Raw genomic sequence first — 8,397 nt, forward strand, 5'->3', positions numbered from 1 at the left:
AGGGCCGTGTTTTTAAAGGGCAGTTTATGCTCAAATTATGGGTCAGTGGGCTGCTCAGCTAGCCTACCATTGTCATTAGCCTAAGCTAACCTGTACTGTTTATAGACCTGTTGCAGTTTTAAATAAATTTATGATGGGTCTTCAGCTTTTAGACATGACTAATACAAGCACAACAAAGCACCCAACCCAATATCGCGTGATAATCGTGATCGTGTAAAAAGTCCACACATTTAGCATATTTTTACAATACTAGCCTAACTTTGCTTGACCACGTCATGTGTAGCCAATAGACACACAGTAACTACAGCATATTTACCATGCTTCTCCTACTGTAACCGTAGTTTTACTCTGGACTTTGTAACGCACATAACCACGACATTTACTATGGGTTTACCATAGTAACCATAGTTTTACTCTGGTATTTGTAGTTACTAACACACAATAACCACGACATTTACTATGGGTTTACCATAGTAACCATAGTTTTACTCTGGTATTTGTAGTTACTAACACACAATAACCACGACATTTACTATGGGTTTACCATAGTAACCATAGTTTTACTCTGGTATTTGTATTTACTAACACACAATAACCACGACATTTACTATGGGTTTACCATAGTAACCATAGTTTTACTCTGGTATTTGTAGTTACTAACACACAATAACCACGACATTTACTATGGGTTTACCATAGTAACCATAGTTTTACTCTGGTATTTGTATTTACTAACACACAATAACCACAACACTTACCAGGATTTTACCACAGTAACTGTGTTTTTACTCTACACTATTTGTAAAGCACAGTAACCACTAAGTTTGCCATGCCTTTAATATCTTTTTGTGATGTAATTGTAATTCAGTGTTTTTTCTGTCTTTCAGTTACGTCGGATTACATACTCCACAACAACCTGTAATCCAGCAGATCTTTAAAGAAGCCATCTCTTGTAAAATCTCTCTCTCTCTCTCTCTCTCTCGCTCTGCTAGAATTAACAGGGAACTTCAACTCCACGCTCCCAATGCTGATACTGAAGAAGCTGTCAAGGGGGCTGAACAAGTCCTTCAAAGGATCAACCCTTCACAGGTAATGTTGAAGACTCTTAGTTATAACTGATTTGCTTTAATGAACGCATCCTTATATTATGTGTTAATCAAATATTTTGGTCACAGATCATTTTAACACACTGTCTCAACATGTTTATATTTCAGGAAGGCCTGTCATGAGATTTGAATTTGACCATCTTGTGCATTTATGAAGAAGACCAAAAGCTGCAAAGGCAAACACTTCCAATGGTACGTCAGATACATTTTTCTCAGCATTTGATGTTTCTTAAATTTTGGTTCACTTAGCCCATCAGGAAGAACACTCAACAAAGAGCATGTTGTAGTAGTAATAATTCATCCAATAATCATATTATATTGCACAAGCGTACTTGTACAAAATTCTACAACTTTTACTCCTACTGCTGTTATTGGCCATTACCACAGCTCCCATCAGATTGTGCCCATTGTAAGAGTGTTTATATCATGAAGTTTAAATGAAGTCCATTGTATTCTTTATTAATCTTTACAAATTGGTGCCGCCTCTTCCTGTTTCAACAGTACATGATATCTGTCCACACCTCATAGTCTGCCTTTCTTTCTATGGTGATGTTACTGAACACATCTGTCTTAGAAGCAAGAGAATGGAAATCCTAGTTTAACTTTTCAAGTGCTACAAATCAGATCTTCAATGAATTTGGGCAATCAGATCACTTAAAGTTGTTCACACAAAGACCAATAACTATAATGAGAAGTATTTTAGCATCCACACCAACAGACAATACTGTTCTCTTAAATCTCTTAAATGTTCCCCTCATTCTGTTAAATTTATACACAAAATTCTGCCTTTCTCTGCCTTTTTCACTTCATCTTCATGCTGTACTCCCTCACTCACACATTCTTTTATGCTCTGTTGTAAGGCAGAAACTGAGAGTTTGCATGATGGTATTTTCTCAGACGCTGAATCTGATGTGAACAGATGAACTCAGGAGCCTACTAGAGTTGCCAAGGAACTTGTGCTTGAAGTATATAATTATATCTGCTTTATTTATATTTTTAAACAACAATAATGATTAAACATGGGGTCAATAAATATTTTCTTGTTTTACAGCTGAAGACCAGAAACGCAAAGAAAATCAGTCAAACCAGTCCTAAAGAAATGAGGAATGAACATGGACTTCTTGTGCCCCAAAAGAAAAGACAGAAAGGTGAAAAGTTTCACATTTCCATTTGTATGTCTGAATTCAATGCAGTTATGTGTGGTACAACATTGATGTTGATCTCTCAAAAGACTTTTCAAGTCCGCAGTTATAGTTTTTCACATATACATCTTTTTTATAGCTCCTAAAATGAGCAAATAAGCTGTGCATCATCTCTGTGATTTGGGAAGGAAATGACTGAATATGGTGAGTACTGACACCTGCAACTGTATTCACCAACACTATTACTCTAGAATGGTTATTGCTGTTATTGCTGACTTATTGTTTTGTCTGTTTGTTTGAATTAAGATGAAGCCAGTTGATGAAGATATCAATTGAATGGCCACCGAGTGCATCACTGCTACCTGAACCCATCAGTTATCTTCTGTGAAGACTGCATTCACAAACCGCTCTACTGCGACAGCTCAGATGTTACGGCCTGTAAAAGTAAACATCACAGCTAAACAACGAGAGCTAGTTGTGGTGGGATTCTTTTGGCCAATATCCCCAACAAGAATCAATGTTAAGTCCAGTGCAACAATTATAAATAAAAATACTATATATTGTTTATTGATTTACCATAACCTAAATACATGTTTTGGCCCTCCAGGACATCTAGACCAGGTGGAGTGTGAGGAGGACCGTCAGAGACTCCAGCCAGCCGAGCCATGGATTGCTCTCACTGTTACCATCAGGCATGCGTTATCACAGAACCTACACCAGCAGACAGTGAGACAAGTTCCTTTCACAGGCAATCAGACTGAACTGAACTCATACCAGTAAAACCATACACACCCCACCAACCTCATATGCCCTGCACTCTTATCAGTTATGCTGACTGGACTCAATATTATTATGCACCCTGACATTCTGTTTGCACTAATTCATACCGTGCTGCACTGCAGAGATGTATGTGTACTGTGATTATTATTGTTTTCAATTCATGCTCTTTGTATAGCATAATTTTTAACATATATTGTTCTCTACCTGAATTGAGTCCCTTATATATGTGTGTTGCATATATATATATTCAGAATTTGTATTTCATATATATTCATGAATTAATTCATTTGTCATCCATACTGTCACGCTGCAGTCTGCTCCCAAGACTTTCATCACCTGTATACTTGTGTTCATTGTATTGTGACAATAAAGATATTTGATTTAAATTAGTTACATGTCTTTTGTTCATCAGTTGTGCTGTAGGGTGCTGCATAACAACTGCAAAAAAAAATTTATGACATGGAAGATTATGATATGTCCAGGACATGGACAAGCAAGAAGAGGAAGAAAAGCAGGAGAGCTCTAAAAACTTGATGTGATTCTTTGGGGCTCAAGACATTTCACCATGCATGCATTTGCATGGCTTCATCTGATTAGAAAAACATGGTGTTAACATAACCCATTTTTAATATTGTTAAAAATTGTATATCATTTGTCTTAATACACTACTTTAGTTGTCTTTATGTTGTATCCTCCAGTAAAGTACTGCACATGGTGTTGGATAATAAAGTAGGGTGAATATTCTATATTAAGAATGGTGTTTGGTAAATACACCATTTAATTTTGTAAACAATAGATAAATGTGTTTTAATTAAGAAATGAACATTTGGTTACATTAATGACATTCAGTTAGATGAAGGGCAGGCTGAAAGCTGCATTAGAAGATACTGCATGGACTATAATGCTGCAGGAATTTCATGCACAACTGAAGGTGATGGACAAGGGAAAGATCAACATGAATCCAGTACTGTATAATAAGCAAGATGAGCATGCACATTACTGATGTTTAGTACCCGAGGAGGACAGATATGAGGAGTATTTTACACAGAGACACAAATTAGCTCTTAATATTATGATTCTTTGCATTGCATGAATTGTATGGCTTTGCACTATAAACTACACACTCTCTGTACCTTGTCTTACTGAATGACACATTGACACTGTAAAAGTACAATGAAGTGTCACAGTATGTATTGGTTGTTTAAATTGGTGTCTTTGTTTACTTTCAATACTGTATCCTTGCACCTGATATAATTCAATATTTGGAGCCTATTCCAAATAGGCACTGATGTATATTTTTATGGTTCTATTCTTATTCTAAGATAAACATGACTTACAACTTACATATTGGCAATTTGTTGAAAAGAAAAACTTAAAAATTATGACTCAGCACAGTCTGTTGTCCATGATAAGAAAAGGTATGTGTATGTTTTACTGCCCTTCCATCTTCAAGGGCCCAGTAGAGTCCCTTAGAAGAGCAAAAAAATGTAAATTTCAAATGGCTGTAAATCAAAGTCTGATTATAGTGTCAAAGAAAAAATTGGCAGGACAACTACTTATGCTATGCTAATTAAATAATGTTGGACAGAGTTTTCAAACATATATGGAAAGGTGGTATAAAAGTGTTTAAAAAAGTGCACTTAGTAAAATATCGAATTTCAGCCTGCCTCTTAAATATGTCATTAATGTTTACACAATGAACATGTTTAGATGACCCTTTGTTAAAAAAGATTGCATTTTCCCATTTTTTAAATTATTAAACATTTTAAACTACATTACCCATAAGCCTCTGCCATTCTATCGTTTGAACGCGAGTAATATTAGCGCTGGTATTTGGAGTTTATTGGACTTGTGCTTAGGGTTAGGGTTACGATTTCGGTAAAGAGGTAATTTCTCACGACATAGCAACACTGCATTGTTAACTGAAGGTGTTACTGACGTAATAATTACAGTCAAACGGACTTTGCAACATTAAGCGGTTTATAATTTGGGTTAAAAGATAGTCCAATCACAGCGAGTTCTGCGAGAGCCAAGGGAACGTCAAAGCCAATGGCAACCCAGTTGAGCAGAGGCGTCACACTAACTTGTACATATATGGTCAATTATGCCGGGAGCTTCCGGGTTCCTGTAGTGAATGGACAGAAGCTGCAGTTACCCTGATGCAGCAAGAAATACGTTGATTAAAGGTGTTTTTTTTGTTTTGTGTTTTAACGAAGGTATAATGATTCCCATTGTATTGAATAGGCTACATTGTTTACACTAATATTAGTGTACAGTACTTAAACTCAAAAGTTTGCATATACTGTGTGAAAAATAAATGTCAAAATGTTTCATTTGCTCAAAAAAAAAACACCTCTGAAGATTATTTAAACACAATATTTTTCTACTACTCAATTTTCCTTCTGTAATATTTACAATGTATTTATAGTGTATTAAAGGTAAACAATTTATCACATCTACGTTTCATGGAAATGGACCCTAAAAACTTGCCATTCTTAGATCCACCAGTTGAACTATAGGAATAGAAAACAAACAAACAAACATCATGACATCAATCACTCATTGTCTAGTCATTTTACAGTGTTTATTGATATGTCAAACTTTTCGCAGATAAACATAGTGCCCAGAACAGTCTCTCTCCAGTTTATTCCACTATGAAAAAAAGAAAAGTTGATAAAAAAAAATGCATAGAGGTAACTAAGTGAAAACAAACAAACACAATTGCAACAGAAACTCCCTTCAAAAAACATAAGTTTAATATTCAAAAATAAAAAGGGAATTTGTTTACAGAAATCCTGACAAAAGATGCCAAAGAATAATCAAGGCTACAGTTGAAAATATATTGTTTTCTTCCCTTTATCAACCAAATAGGCAAAAATGATTAAGAACAATGCTCCAATATTTTACAATTATCACCTTTAAAAACATATATCCTGTAATCATTGTTTGCTTCTATTGTGAATAAATGCAAAACAAATAAATGGTTAATAATAATAATTATTATTATGTGTATATATATATATATATATATACAGGAGTGCTTATAGTAGAGATTGGAGTGATGAATGTAGAGGTTGGCAGTAAAGGACTGAGAGCAGATGTGTCACACAAGAGAGGAAGATCTGGAAGCTTTTGAATGGGCTGATATTGTGAAGAGCTGATGAAGAATGATTAAGTAATCTGTGAGAAATCCTGCAAGAAGAAACAAAGATAATTTATCACATTATGAACAACAAAAACACTGACAACAACAAATGGCAGAATACAACATACTGTAACTGCAGTGTGCATAGCAGTAATTGTACAGTACTGTCTGTTGGTGTGGATGCTAAAATACTTCTCATTATAGTTATTGGTCTTTGTGTGAACAACTTTAAGTGATCTGATTGCCCAAATTCATTGAAGATCTGATTTGTAGCACTTGAAAAGTTAAACTAGGATTTCCATTCTCTTGCTTCTAAGACAGATGTGTTCAGTAACATCACCATAGAAAGAAAGGCAGACTATGAGGTGTGGACAGATATCATGTACTGTTGAAACAGGAAGAGACGGCACCAATTTGTAAAGATTAATAAAGAATACAATGGACTTCATTTAAACTTCATGATATAAACACTCTTACAATGGGCACAATCTGATGGGAGCTGTGGTAATGGCCAATAACAGCAGTAGGAGTAAAAGTTGTAGAATTTTGTACAAGTACGCTTGTGCAATATAATATGATTATTGGATGAATTATTACTACTACAACATGCTCTTTGTTGAGTGTTCTTCCTGATGGGCTAAGTGAACCAAAATTTAAGAAACATCAAATGCTGAGAAAAATGTATCTGACGTACCATTGGAAGTGTTTGCCTTTGCAGCTTTTGGTCTTCTTCATAAATGCACAAGATGGTCAAATTCAAATCTCATGACAGGCCTTCCTGAAATATAAACATGTTGAGACAGTGTGTTAAAATGATCTGTGACCAAAATATTTGATTAACACATAATATAAGGATGCGTTCATTAAAGCAAATCAGTTATAACTAAGAGTCTTCAACATTACCTGTGAAGGGTTGATCCTTTGAAGGACTTGTTCAGCCCCCTTGACAGCTTCTTCAGTATCAGCATTGGGAGCGTGGAGTTGAAGTTCCCTGTTAATTCTAGCAGAGCGAGAGAGAGAGAGAGAGAGAGAGATTTTACAAGAGATGGCTTCTTTAAAGATCTGCTGGATTACAGGTTGTTGTGGAGTATGTAATCCGACGTAACTGAAAGACAGAAAAAACACTGAATTACAATTACATCACAAAAAGATATTAAAGGCATGGCAAACTTAGTGGTTACTGTGCTTTACAAATAGTGTAGAGTAAAAACACAGTTACTGTGGTAAAATCCTGGTAAGTGTTGTGGTTATTGTGTGTTAGTAAATACAAATACCAGAGTAAAACTATGGTTACTATGGTAAACCCATAGTAAATGTCGTGGTTATTGTGTGTTAGTAACTACAAATACCAGAGTAAAACTATGGTTACTATGGTAAACCCATAGTAAATGTCGTGGTTATTGTGTGTTAGTAAATACAAATACCAGAGTAAAACTATGGTTACTATGGTAAACCCATAGTAAATGTCGTGGTTATTGTGTGTTAGTAACTACAAATACCAGAGTAAAACTATGGTTACTATGGTAAACCCATAGTAAATGTCGTGGTTATTGTGTGTTAGTAAATACAAATACCAGAGTAAAACTATGGTTACTATGGTAAACCCATAGTAAATGTCGTGGTTATTGTGTGTTAGTAACTACAAATACCAGAGTAAAACTATGGTTACTACGGTAAACCCATAGTAAATGTCGTGGTTATGTGCGTTACAAAGTCCAGAGTAAAACTACGGTTACAGTAGGAGAAGCATGGTAAATATGCTGTAGTTACTGTGTGTCTATTGGCTACACATGACGTGGTCAAGCAAAGTTAGGCTAGTATTGTAAAAATATGCTAAATGTGTGGACTTTTTACACGATCACGATTATCACGCGATATTGGGTTGGGTGCTTTGTTGTGCTTGTATTAGTCATGTCTAAAAGCTGAAGACCCATCATAAATTTATTTAAAACTGCAACAGGTCTATAAACAGTACAGGTTAGCTTAGGCTAATGACAATGGTAGGCTAGCTGAGCAGCCCACTGACCCATAATTTGAGCATAAACTGCCCTTTAAAAACACGGCCCTGTCTAACGTGATGCAGAAATACTGAAATAATTAAAACAATACGCTTAACCACGTGATATCATTACAAAAAGAAGAAGAAAAAAATATATTTACCCTTGCTTACCTGTTTGAAGGTGTACGCGCATCAGGTGAACTGAACGAGCCTCGCTGGTGACGT

At 35.4% G+C, this 8,397-nt stretch overlaps 2 long non-coding RNA genes across 2 annotated transcripts; both read left to right on the plus strand.

The window, feature by feature from the left end:
- Nucleotides 1-1,257: 1,257 nt before the first annotated feature.
- LOC113053717 (uncharacterized) lies at nt 1,258-2,196 on the plus strand. Its single transcript, XR_003277282.1, has 3 exons — nt 1,258-1,298; nt 2,004-2,071; nt 2,158-2,196. It is a non-coding gene; the product is annotated as an uncharacterized LOC113053717 (long non-coding RNA).
- A 190-nt stretch (nt 2,197-2,386) lies between these two features.
- On the plus strand, nt 2,387-3,417 carry LOC113053718 (uncharacterized). Its single transcript, XR_003277283.1, has 3 exons — nt 2,387-2,452; nt 2,555-2,767; nt 2,856-3,417. It is a non-coding gene; the product is annotated as an uncharacterized LOC113053718 (long non-coding RNA).
- Nucleotides 3,418-8,397: the final 4,980 nt, after the last annotated feature.

Source organism: Carassius auratus, chromosome 34 (assembly GCF_003368295.1).
Source record: "Carassius auratus strain Wakin chromosome 34, ASM336829v1, whole genome shotgun sequence".
Classification (NCBI taxonomy): Eukaryota; Metazoa; Chordata; class Actinopteri; order Cypriniformes; family Cyprinidae; genus Carassius; species Carassius auratus.